The sequence below is a fragment of the Argopecten irradians genome, chromosome 3, assembly GCF_041381155.1.
Source record: "Argopecten irradians isolate NY chromosome 3, Ai_NY, whole genome shotgun sequence".
In the NCBI taxonomy this organism is placed as follows: domain Eukaryota; kingdom Metazoa; phylum Mollusca; class Bivalvia; order Pectinida; family Pectinidae; genus Argopecten; species Argopecten irradians.
The window spans coordinates 19924760-19938321 of NC_091136.1; the positions used below are offsets into that span (position 1 = coordinate 19924760).

Here is a 13562-nt window from a genome sequence, read left to right on the forward strand (position 1 = left end):
CATTGCATTAGTATTGCATTTGTGACATTTCCTTCTTGCAACAGTAATAATTACTAGATGGACAAACTTGATAAATATGGACATGGAAAAGAAGGTTCAATGTCAACGTCTGTTACAGTGAAGCACTACGCATGTATTGTTATAAAATAACAGATACAATACACATTCAACAGATGAACGGCTGAATTCCACAACTCATATGTCTGACACGTTTTTATGATAGATTGTTTTTTATCTGAATATGTTTCGTATCAGTGTGTTTTGAAACAGAGTTAGTAAATCGTCTGTGGGAATATACATACCGTCTATATTCACAGATAAAGTACACATAATAAATAGGGTAGAATACCACCTACTCAGGCCAACTTTATTGATTATATACAAACACAAGTGTTAAATAAAAAGCCTTCTTTAGATTATGTGGCTACTTTTTACTCAGTGAAATAATGAGGCGCCCGATATCACAATCGGTCACGTGAAACCATGGGAATGATATCAGATTTGGGAGCACTTATGATGTCACCTTTGTCAGAAGTGAGGCAGTTTAGACCTAGGCGGTAAACGCGCCATCGTAGGACAAGACGTATAGTCTGTAGCTGATAGGTTAGAGATATAATTTAATGGTATCTGACCGGTCACTTTTACCGCATCATTACATGTCGCTGATGGCATCTTATACCAATGCTTTCTGAAATGAAAAAAAACCTACTGAAATATCAATATTGCGCTTTGTGTTGCTGGCGTAGCTTTCACGTCGAACAAGCAAAATTTGCAATCGATATTTCCCGCACATTCATTTTCATTATTGGAAAAGGAAAGTCGACAAGGGAGATAACACGCCGATTCAAGGGAGATAATATAAAATGTAATTAAGGGAGATAACACTGTATTGGTTAAAATGGAACAACACGTATAAGGGTGGTAACATCATTAATTTACTCAAGGGAGAAAACAATGCAGGTGATAAAATCTGGGAGATAACTCTACATATTCAGGGGAGATAACTCTACATATTCAGGCTAAATAACTCTTTGTAGCAATACAAGATAAAATCGTTCATTTCATTAAGAGAGTAACAAAGATTTAAGCGTTGATGAGAGGTGTTTTTAAAGTATCTGGAATAGGAAAAAAAATATTTTATTGAAACTTTTATTGTATCAAGAACTAAGGAAAGAAATCAAGTTTTTAAAATGTACAATCATCATATTGCCATTCGGTATATTGTACCAATTGAATTGTTATCACGTTTAGATTGTCGACTGCATGCAATATATACAAGCCCTATCTCCCTTTGTATGATGCTTTGATTCCAACCGATATCTTTTCGGAGATTACAGAAAGTTAAGAACTATTGTATAAACCACTGGCTGTTATGGAACTACAACTATTCAAATGTTCATAATTTCCGATTTGCGCACGACACGAATCCCGTCAGGTGCCAATCTCTCCCATCTGCGGTTTCTGATATACATGAATGAGAACGAGGCTGTCGTTTTAGTCACAAACTTCTGGAATCTCTTGAGGACCATTCGAACCCCTTCGGTGTCATTAGTACCTTTTATATTGAGGGTGTCTGCAGTAAAATGCAGTCGATTATATACCGATATTTCTTCCTTTATCTAATTCCGATTGAACCATAATCGAAGTTTTACTACCAGTCTGAGAGCTCTGGGATAGCAGCATTGTCGATTTAAGGCAAGGTCTATGTGTAGATAATGGAGAACACTGAAGAAATATGCTAACATTACCTTAAATCTCCTTCTCTATTCAGACACCCTGTGTGATTTTGGTAGTATAATGGCGATGTGCGTGTTGCTGTGCGATGTATTCCCGATCTACTGTCAAATTACTGACACATTATATACAAGGATAAGGGGCACGATTGCACCATTTATTTGAAAAGGATATTAGTACGTCAAATACCTGCAAATGGATATCATAAACACACTACGTCGGTAACAACACAAATTATCAACATCACAGTCAAAAGTTCTACAATGTTATTTGGCTACAGTTCGCTGTTCAGGTTCAGAATCTCTTTTGTGGAACTGAAAGTAGGTGAACAGCCTTGAAAGTTTGTGGATTATCTTTATGTATAAAACAATTTAAATTGCAAGAAAAATACAGCATAGAAAAAAATATGAAGACATTATTGTTATGGTCATTGCTCTGTAGAACTGGACACTTGAACTTTTATGACATAACTGACCATTGTCCACCTTTGAATAGTGTTGTCCCAATGTAGCAATGGAAAGCTGACTGCTAAAATCAGCATTCAAACTTGAAAAGCGGATAAAACATGGACGTTCCACGTTTCAGATTTACGACGTTTTTTTCTACTTTTGAATCCCAGATCAGACATTTCATTCAATATTGTGGACAAAAAGCCTTATCTAGTCACTGTTTGAAACCATGTAAAATAAAAGAGTTTTTATCTAATTTGGAATTTGCCCATAATCGATGTTTTACTGTCGCTGTGTGTGCTGTTCTAAGCTATCTTGCGGTATTTATACTATCGCGGGTATGATAACGCCAAATTGTGAGGAGATTTTCTCAAACACATGTAGATTTTCCGTACGCGTTAGACGGGCAGGGACTGTGATTTAGTCAGAACTAGTACACGCGATTTGACAGTTGATATGGAGCGTATTTGATAAGGATGTTATCGAAGATCTTAGAGACATATACTACGCACGAGAGCGCATAATTTGGTAGTAAATTTAAATAATTTGTCTGAAAATTGAATCTAAGGAGCAAATTAAATGAAGCGAGACAGGAGAATTTGGAGAAAATGGGGAGAATAAAAGCATTGGTAGTGACAGTGAGGTACAGGCTAATAAATAATGCAGGAAACGGTGTTGTTTTAATGGACAGGAGCCGGATCTATATCGACTATAACACGTTACACGAAGAAAATCCGTTGAATAATTTAAGAACCGACATCATACAAAATATTCTTGAATCGGACAGGTTATTGTAAAAACCGGTACAGATGCGGACCTTTTTTTACGGAATTTATTCTCAACGGGAAGTTCTGCAAGACATTTGTAGAGGGAAATTACATGCAATTAAGAACGGTGCTGGAAGTAGGTGGTATCTTATTTCCTTCAGAAAATAAAGCCAGGAGAAATAGTTGAGTTAGGATTACGAATTGCCTTTACGGGAATGGCGATATACGCATACAAAACACGGTGCATTGTAATAAAATGGTTCAGGTTTTTGCATTTCGATCGAGGAATTGGACAACCAATTAAGACAATTCTATAAGATAAAGTGCATTGTTGAGAGGGGGCTGATATATCGGGTTATAATTACACTAGAGTAGCGTGAAGCAGAAAATAAGGAGGTGGGTTGGGCCCATTTTATTTTACAGAATTTGTTTACTACTGAGTTGTTCGTTCAGTCATTTGTAGTTTGAATTAAAGGAATCATCCAAGGACGATTCAGACCATTGTACACTGTATAGTAGAAGTAACTTGTGTCAAACGTGTGTACTGTCATCTGTCCAGAATCGGCCTCAAACTGCCGATCACCAGGATACCTATAGCACTTCATGGTGTTAATGGTGACTAGACAGCCAAACCTGCCTATATTAGGCAAGAAAAGCCCTATAATATAGGCAGGTTTAGCGGACTAAGTCGTGACATGTGTCTTAATTGAATATAACACCCTCAGGGGAAAAATGGCCAAGCTGTGTAGATCTCAAAGTAAAAGAAGTTATACAATACACCAAAAATCAATTTCTGGGTTTGTCGGTGAAATGTGGATTGTGGTCCGAGTCAGACACTAGCCAACGGTATCGGGGTCATATATAAAGTAAAATAAACGATTTTCATGGAATATCGACCATAAACGGGGGAACTACATCCGTTCAAATGTTAAACTACATTTATATTTATTGTACATAAACTTTGTCCCTCTCTTGTTTTCCTACCTTTCTTCTTTTCTTTCTTTACTTGTTTCTTTCCCTCTTACATACCTTCCTCTATTTCATTCTTTTCTTCTAATAATAAATCAGAGTGTTTCTGGCAATTGTTATTGATTATTAAACATTATACGTACATGCTATGAATGAAATCCAAACTATCTTTGAAGCTAACCATATCTATACTCAGAATGTTTATTCAGACGTAGCAAGGCGCTTGGCGTGAAACTTTGTCACGTGCTTGTACAGACAATCTATTGGATTGTACAAAGTCTTTTGACAATAAAAGTTTCATTATCACTAAACGTAATTTAATTTCGAGATGAAAAAACCCAAACAAACGTATTAGATGATTATGATGATATGGTATTATAAAGGCCAGTGTGCCCTTGGTCCGTCTCTTGTAACCGACCTATTTCACTTATCAAAGATAACCTCGGCGGCAAGTTTACTTTTATTTTGAAGATAGCATTGTTAGCAGGACATAATTCCCGATATCGGTAACTTCGATAGAACTGTAAAATTTGTCGATGTAATTACTGCACGTATAAAACTTCATTTTGTAACATAACTCTCGAATGGTCATGATAAAATGGCCATTTGCAACACAATGCAGACATCTTAATTCGTTTATTGTCGATATGTGTCTTACTATTTGCGCACACTTAGTTTGTTAACAGGTAAATCGCGTGACTATTTTGGCCTTGTCGTACATATGGGCATACGTCTCTGTTATATTTCTATGGAAACGGTGTATAGATAATGGCATATTACATATACATAATGTGTTCATATGAGTCATCTTTTCAATCATGACGTCATGATATAACTAAGCAATTACTTTATCGATTAAAGAAGAGAAACAAAAAACAAACTTTAAAAAAAAATTATTTTCTCGGACTTTTTGACCTTTTTATACCTCCTCGCATTCTCATTGATTTTCCACAATGTTAAATTGTCTTATCTGCCTGTCGTTGGCTGTCTCACTGTATCTATATATATTCGTGTTGAAGTATATAACATCATAATGAGTAATCAATAATTGTGGTGTAAATTAAAATCGGTGACCAGTCACCTAATGGTCAACTCCTGTCCAAAGAGACGATTCCAGGCCATGACTTAATCGCTCACTTCTGTTTTACCACAAGTAGATAGGCAGAAAGAAAATATCAATCTCGTATGCAATGAATGACTGATATACCTAAATTGTAAAATTATATATCATTAAATCTACATTGGGCTTCTCCAAAATTTCAATGGTCAAAACTGGACACCGTAAACAGAACTTAACTATCATTATGGTATGCAATGACTTTTGGAAGGTCAAAGAACGCATTTAGACTGGTTTCCTTTACCGACTATTCACTTTAATAGCCTGGTTCCAAACGTTGATATTTCTCTGAATGTTGATTGGTCCTGATATATAACATAGGACCACAGGGACCTGGCACGAAAATTTTAACTCAATAGTATACATATATGTATTATAGTATCGAGGGTATGAACTCGGCGGTCGAGAAAAACGGACCTATTTTTTTAAAACCGTGGATATTTAAATAAATGGGCTATATACATCATTGACACATATCTTACCTTAAAGAGAAATAATTTATCTTTCCAGTGAGTGCTTGATGAACAAAATTGGCCAAGTATTGACGAAGTTATGGCTTGATGAATCGGGAAATTTACGAAAAATATGCTAGGTAGACATTTCCCTGTCCGGTCGAAATGTCGTCTCGGCTCTAATGGGTACCTCAAAAACCAAGCCAAAATCACAAAATCTACGCTTGTGGTGGTAAACAGTACCCATAACTGTGTTCATCCACAATCTCCTTTGGAGGTGTCATGACCCGTACTTTGTAGAAACTCCATTTAAACATCGTGTAGCTCACTTACTTTAACCGTCACCGCCATGTTCTTTTTTCTCTCGGGACGCTTCTCGACTTTACATATCGTGACTACATTATGCAAATTATGTAATGTTGTGCTAGTGGGTAAACTCGAGAAGCGTTCCGAAAAACAAATGAACATGGCGGTGACGGTTAAAGTAAGTGAGCTACATGATGTTTAAATGGAGTTTCTACAAAGTACAGGTCATGACACCTCCAAAGGAGATTGTGGATGAACACAGTTATGGGTACTGTTTACCACCACAAGCGTAGATTTTGTGATTTTGGCTTGGTTTTTGAGGTGCCCATTAGAGCCGAGACGACATTTAGACCGGACAGGGATATGTCTACCTGGCATATTTTTCATAAATTTCCCGATTCATCAAGCCATAACTTCGTCAATACTTGGCCAATTTTGTTCATCAAGCACTCAATGGAAAGATGAATTATTTCTCTTTAAGGTAAGATATCAGTCAATGTTGTATATTAACCATTTATTAAAATAATCACGGTTTAAAAAAAATAGGTCCGTTTTTCTCTACTGCCGAGTTCATACCCTTGATACTATAATATATATATATATGTATACTGTTAGTTTAAAAAATCGTGCCAGGTCCCTGTGCATAGGACGTATTCTCCATTAGGACCAGTAGGCATTGATAGTCAATGCAAAGTGTTCCAAAAACTGAATAATATGTTACTTTCGCTGTGTTTTATAGTACTGAGAATTCAAATGCTTGATAGTTCAATGGATGTTTTGTAGATTTGTCATAAGAAGCCAGTACTTGAGTTGACATAATTGCAGAGCCCTATTTCTGTCATACATACGGGTGTAACACTGCTGGTCTAGAGCAACACACTCATGCCGCCTGAGGCTGTATTGCACTGCTACCCATGCAATAAAGCCTCGTGATGTCACGGCATCAACAAAATTTCCTCGGTAAAATTTTTAACATTTTTTGCACAAACTCAACTGGTTTTATAATAAAAGATGCAAACAATGGAATTTTTGTTGAAAATATCACGTCATTTTCCATGTATGAAAAATTGACTTTCAGCCGTGGATTTCTTCGAATTTATTTCAAAATGGCAGGATATTATAGTTGTAAAATTGCTATAAAACGTCAAGGTATGAAAGAAAAATACTCTTTCATAAGTGGATAAGAAGGATAGGATATTCTACCCTCGGGATCACAAAATGTTGCAAAACCCTCTGCAAGCCTCGGATTTTACTACATTTTGTGACCCTCGGGTAGAATATCCCTATCCTTCATATCCACATATGAAAGAGTCTTATAGTATTAACTACCATATCAGGATTTGTGGAAACCGTATATAGATTATGGCTAGTACATTGTACTTATTCTCGGATATGTAATTGTGTATTTTGTATACAAAACTTTGATTTATCTATGTCGTAATTTGATATTGTCGTGAAGCAAAGATCATTTTTTTATATCTTAGATATTTTTCTCCCTTTATTCAGATTTTACTAAATGATTAATAGACTAAAACCGAAACGTCTATTTTACGAATATCATGTGCACGCTACTGTGCATTATAAATAGCTGTACACGTGCACACAAATAATAAAAGGTTTCTGGTCCTGTTCGTGTCGGCCACATGGGGTCCGAATGAATGAATAAATAGCAATAAATCCGGATTCAAGGTTACACAACGGTAGTCTAGTGATCCGACTCAAAATGCTAGCTATGTATAACGGGTTCGTGTTGCTGGAACACACAAATAATTCATTTTGAAGAATAAAAACAACAACAGAAATCGAATTTAATTCTCATGGGATGTTTGTTATTAAAACAGTAGAGGTCATACCCGACAGAAGAGCTCTCACAAAGTACCTGGTAATCAAAGGTCATGCCATACATGTACATGTACAAGCAATGATCTGGTGGACTGACCAAACTTGTATAGGCATTATCAAAGAGTAATTTGGTTTTCCGAATCACATAACCAACTTCCCTTTCCAGATTACAGTTAGTGAGGATGGATACATTGGTTTAATTGAAACACTTAAATTCGATACCAAGTCCTTCAAACAACACAACTGTCTACATATAGAACACAGGGACCTGGCACGAATTTCTAACCAATAGTACATTATCAAGTGTATGAACTCTACATTAATGAAAACCTGACATATTTTTTTAATGGGAGTTTTTTTTAATAAACAGTTTTTATATATCCGTGACTCATATCTTACCTTAGATAGAAATAAATTTTCTTTCCAATGAGTGCTTGATGAAAAAAAAATTGTACATGTATTTACCACTATATGACCCGATATAGAACAAGATTTCTGCTTATTTGTGACATGATTGACATAATAAACTAATATGTGTATTTTATTGACTAAGTTTTTAAAAATGTCACGTTTTATCAGCCTGCGCGTACATTGTAACTACCATAGCCATCCAAATATTCATCCACATCATAGTTGCCATAATATTCATATATTTTTCATGTTAAAACTTAATCAGATAACCTTTATGCACAAAATCTATGAGAACTAAATGTTTACCTGCATTGCAAGTTACAGTGCCATTGTATTGAGAATTCGTTATATACTATAAGTATATCAAATCAAAGGCAGTCATACAGAACAAATTGAATTCATCCGCTAAATGTTATATAACATCGTAAAAATGACTCAAAAGGATGAGTACAAGGTGTATAACTCCCCGCTGATTCATTTCTGGACTTCATTATAGATATGCCAAAATGCTCAATGTTGCATAGTATACGTTAGCGTTATGATGACATTCTATAGCTGTATAGCCAACTGTAGTGTATGAAAATAACTACATGTAGTAATCAACTGTAAGCAACCTTTTTGCAACATTTGGTATTATAACATTCGAGATTCGTGGATTTATATATAAAGGCCTAATGCATGATAACCATAGAAATGTGAATTAAAATTATCAAGCAATGGAATTGTAATAATCCAAATTTATACAGTTTACGTTTTAAATACGAAAGCAAGTGATTTCGCTCTCGGAATACCAGGAAATCGATAGAGAAAGGATTAATACTATTCATAATTTGCAGGAGGGGGTACCTGGGTTCGACAGGGAATCGGCAGAAGAATACGATATGGTACCGACTGTACATTTAATTTAATCTACTTGAAAATGCCCATATCATAAGACATATTACGCAGATTATGTGTTGCGAATGGTTAAGTACACTTGAGGTTTAAAAAGTATTAGTATCAGTAATTACTATATACATATTGCCTTTTAGATGGTTTTCTAGCCGGATAACGAAGTCTTTGGTGGTTTTTGCGTTCAAGACCGATTCTGACAAACCGCTCCAGAAATTACACCAACCACATTCGTCATGCCTGTTGCTGGTGTATAATGGTGTCTTTGGTGTATTATTTAATTGTTTTATCATCTTGACTTCCACTGATTTATTTTTCACTAAAAGACTACTGTGTGATTTTACATGTTTGTACAGGGTAGATGTAATGCTTTTGATCTACATTTATCTCCTCGATGCTTTCTTCTCTTGAAACAGTTTATGTTATACGCGAATCAAACTTTTGAATTAACACTCAATGCATCATATATAAGTACAAGAAAATGTTTTCATAAGTTATCATTATAACAAGCCAAACTATCCTGGACCTGTTTAATCCACTGTCACCGCTATCGGCGGCGATAATTACCGGGGTTAGTAGTAGTAATCACTAGTATCACAAGGGTATACAGGTATAATAGAAAGAAATCAGAGTTACCGGGATTGCCTTCACAGAGATATTATATTAAATGAAAAAAATCCCAATTCCACTTTGTAAATGATGATGTAAATCCAAGTTAATTTATGAATATTCTAAACTTACTTAAAAGTGTTCTGTTAAATAGTTAAACCTTAAGGTTGGTCAGAGATGCAAATATGTATGTATTAAAAATATTTATATTTAGAAAGATCGATTTTAGTTGCTATATATTATGAAGTCCAATCCTGTTGGTATGTTTATTTCTTCTTTCAAACACAGGTACATAATGTACCAAGGTGTAATCAAAGCTCCCCCTAAACCCTGATTGGCCTTCCCATATGAATGTAGAGTGTTACGTGTACTAATATTACACATACATTTACATTTGTTTATTTCCTTTGTTGTTGGGTGGATGACTTCTCATAGGATTCATCTAACAGCGATTGTCCCGTTTTTGCAGTGGTATGAGTAACAACTCGGCGGTGAGCTGACGAGTGAGCTCGAAATATGATAGATAATGCAGAATCGGTAAGTGAGCTAGGGAGTATAATGGTATGGAATGAGCCAGCGAAAGGCTGTCTAATGGTGACAGTTAAACGGACGAGAGAAGGAAGGGTAAATAAAATTAATAGAAAAATGCAATCGTACGATGTGTAATGTATCTACATGTATAGACTATTTTGAAAATATGACTGTATTTTTCATCATTGTTATTGGATACTTACAAATGACACGAATTAAATCAAAGGTGTCCAGAAACGCAGGGACGGGAATCCCTGATTTTCAGTATTTATTTGGATTTTATACTGCTTCATTGTAAAATACAATGTATAAGCTGAGTCGTAGAAGTTTGATTCGGTTTCCTGGATTGTTTGAACTGTTTCGGGACATTTTGCTTTGGAGGGGATTCGGCAGGGAATAACATTGCATCCACATTGTTTCCACCCTGACTACGCCCCTGTTTCTAGTGCTTGTTATTTTTCGGTGAGTGAGGGAGGCCGTGAAGCTCTATCTTACAGGATATGTTTCGTCAGTTCTTCGTTAGATATTAGACTTCAATACTCACAAGCCTGTGCCACAGTGAAAGCTTTGCAAGATTATTTAAATAATAACTCTTCAAACTGCACCCATAACAAAATTCATGAAGTATCCACAAGATCCACTGCTAAAGTTTTTTAGTGCAGTTTTGATGAATGCTCGCAATGCAGCTGTTTTACTGTAGTGAAATCCTCATACCACATTAAAAGCAATTAGTTGTAAGTTTTGTATTACGACTTCTTAATAACAAAGAAATTCAATAACTCGGAGCAAAATTTATTTTCGATTTGAGAAATGCAATCGCCTGCCGTAACATTATGATTGCCTTCTGGGGCCAACTAAATCAACGACTTGCTAAAACAAAGCACTACAATTACCCAGAATTCCCTGTTTCAAAAACAGGAAATGGAAATTTTACGCTTCCGCATAATGGTTATAATGGTTCTCTTCGTCACAAACTGCGTAGGAGTAAATATCATCAAGATATTCCCATGTGGTGGTGTGCCAATCACCAGGGCCGGTACGACAGGGTCAACCCACAGGGATCTGAGAATAAGTTACAGTTTATATCAATATGGACCCACCAGAGTGATCATAGACTTTTTTGACGTTTTAGGGGTCTAGATTTTTATAATCTATTGCGTGTATATTACTATGTGGAATACAAATTTTACCGTTTTTTATCTGGTCCCCTAAAACGTCTGAAATGATATATGGGCAATCTGGTGGATCCATACTGATATAAACTGTAACAAATTCCTAGATCCCTGTAGATCGAACTGAGGAATCGAAATTTTAAACTTTCTGGATTACTCAATGACGTGGATAACACGGAATGATCATAGGTCATTTCTCAAAGCAACTGCCATCAATTCTAATGAAGAATTTTGTAAAAATAAACATTCCCGATCCCATTATTCACAGAGAAAGGGATTTCACTGTAACTACCTCCCACCATCTGTATGACTGATCACCCTTCACTGTCTGAGACCTACTTGAGGTGTGATCGGCACTCGGATGATTTGTAGAAAATCAGCTTATACCCTCCAAGATGTATAAGCTTTTGGCGAAAATATCTTATTCAATCCCATTCAAGGCCATACAGTCCCTCGAGACTTGGAAATAGGTAAACGAGGTCCATTGATAACGATCTGGCTATAGCCACGCGCCGAGACTTTACCACCATTGCCATACTGTATTCTTTCATGTCTGTTTGCACGAACAGACGTTTATATAACTGCTGTTTGAAATCCTAAATCAATGGATATATGATGCACATTCCTTATGCTTTCAATATGTAGTGTTGCATTGTCTATAAGTACTTTTTCAATTACTTTTTAGTATTAAACACAAAAAATAATCCGACGCATCACCACCACCATCCGACTCTTGGTCACTGTGTCTGAAGGGTATACGAATTTGCGTAGTACACAACCTCTGCATTATCTATGTTTAAAATACTCATTAGATAGTTTACAAGGGACTGACAGTATGTCAATGGTAATGATTTTAAACAGGATATTTCATATGAAAATATATATACAATAGGATAGGATTAATGTTAAAAAATGTCATTCATCCTTTATCATAAAAATGGTAGATGATACTCAAATTATTCTATACCTAGGTCAGACTTTAAATGACGCAATTTTGATTAAATTCAACACTAAAAATAATGATGAAATTCACTGAGAATCGAACTCTATCTTTTTTCTACCGCAAATATACAGTTGGTGTCCCCTTGAAACTCATCCCCATATGACCTTGACTGTTGGTGTCACCTTGAAACCAATCACCGTATGACCTTGACTGTTGATGTCCCCTCGACCCTTGACACCCATCGCCGTATGACCTTGACTGTTGGTGTCACCTTGACCCTTGACACTCATCACCGTGTGACCTTGACTGTTGGTGTCACCTTGACCCTTGACACCCATCACCGTATGACCTTGACTGTTGGTGTCACCTTGACCCTTGACACCCATCACCGTATGACCTTGACTGTTGGTGTCCCCTTGAAACCCATCACCGTATGACCTTGACTGTTGGTGTCACCTTGACCCTTGACACCCATCACCGTATGACCTTGACTGTTGGTGTTTCCTTGACACCTTTCCCCATATTACCCTGACTGTTGGTGTCCCTTTGCACTAATCCCCATATAACCCCCATCCGTTGGTGTTCCTTTGACAACTGTTCTCATGACTGTGGAAACACGTCCTCATATATGCCCCTGACTGTTGAAGTTGAAGATTCTCTTGAACTTCCCTAGCAGAAAGTTTTTTCTCTAGTATTTCTATCTCTAGCCTGATTTATAAGAATATTGAGCAATCCTTTTTTCATGCGATTTTGTGAATAAATTGTCAGATGAAAAAATGGAGACATAAATAAGATGGAGCATTTCTTTTAAGCCGACAGTACGTAATGTATACGGATAATTACTGGGTTTCCCGCATGTCAGATATAATTACTAATCACAGACAAAATAGATAGTTTTCTGCACAAAATCCCATTGCTAGCTGCTCTATTTGAATTACGTGCGGCCGACGAAGCAATTCAATGTAAACGAATGTCAAACTTACAACTTGTATTTTTACAAATAATTGAAACAAATGTATCCGTTGATTTCATTGGCATGGATGATGATACTTATTTACAGAATATGTTGTGCCTACGCGTGAGATTCGATATGTTGTGGAACAATACACGAGTTTACATCCAGATGACGATTAATGATGATACCAACACAGAATTGGTTATTGAGAGGACGGTTATTTCACAGTGATATGTAGTCAATGTATGTAATGTTATATGGTAACTGATACTGTCCCATACTAGTTGCTAAAATTGTCATATAAGTCTAATGACATTACATTTTACTATATTAATAATCGAGATTTGAACAACTACTTTTCATTGGGAAAAAAATCCCAAATGTTAATCAGGGATCTTCCTAGTATCAGCAGTA

At 36.1% G+C, this 13562-nt stretch overlaps 1 protein-coding gene across 1 annotated transcript in view; it reads right to left on the minus strand.

Annotated features, from left to right (window-relative positions):
• The window catches only part of LOC138317779 (uncharacterized), a 95127-nt gene that overhangs the window by 41178 nt on the left and 40387 nt on the right, over positions 1 to 13562 (minus strand). The gene's annotated exons all lie outside the window — the stretch shown is intronic.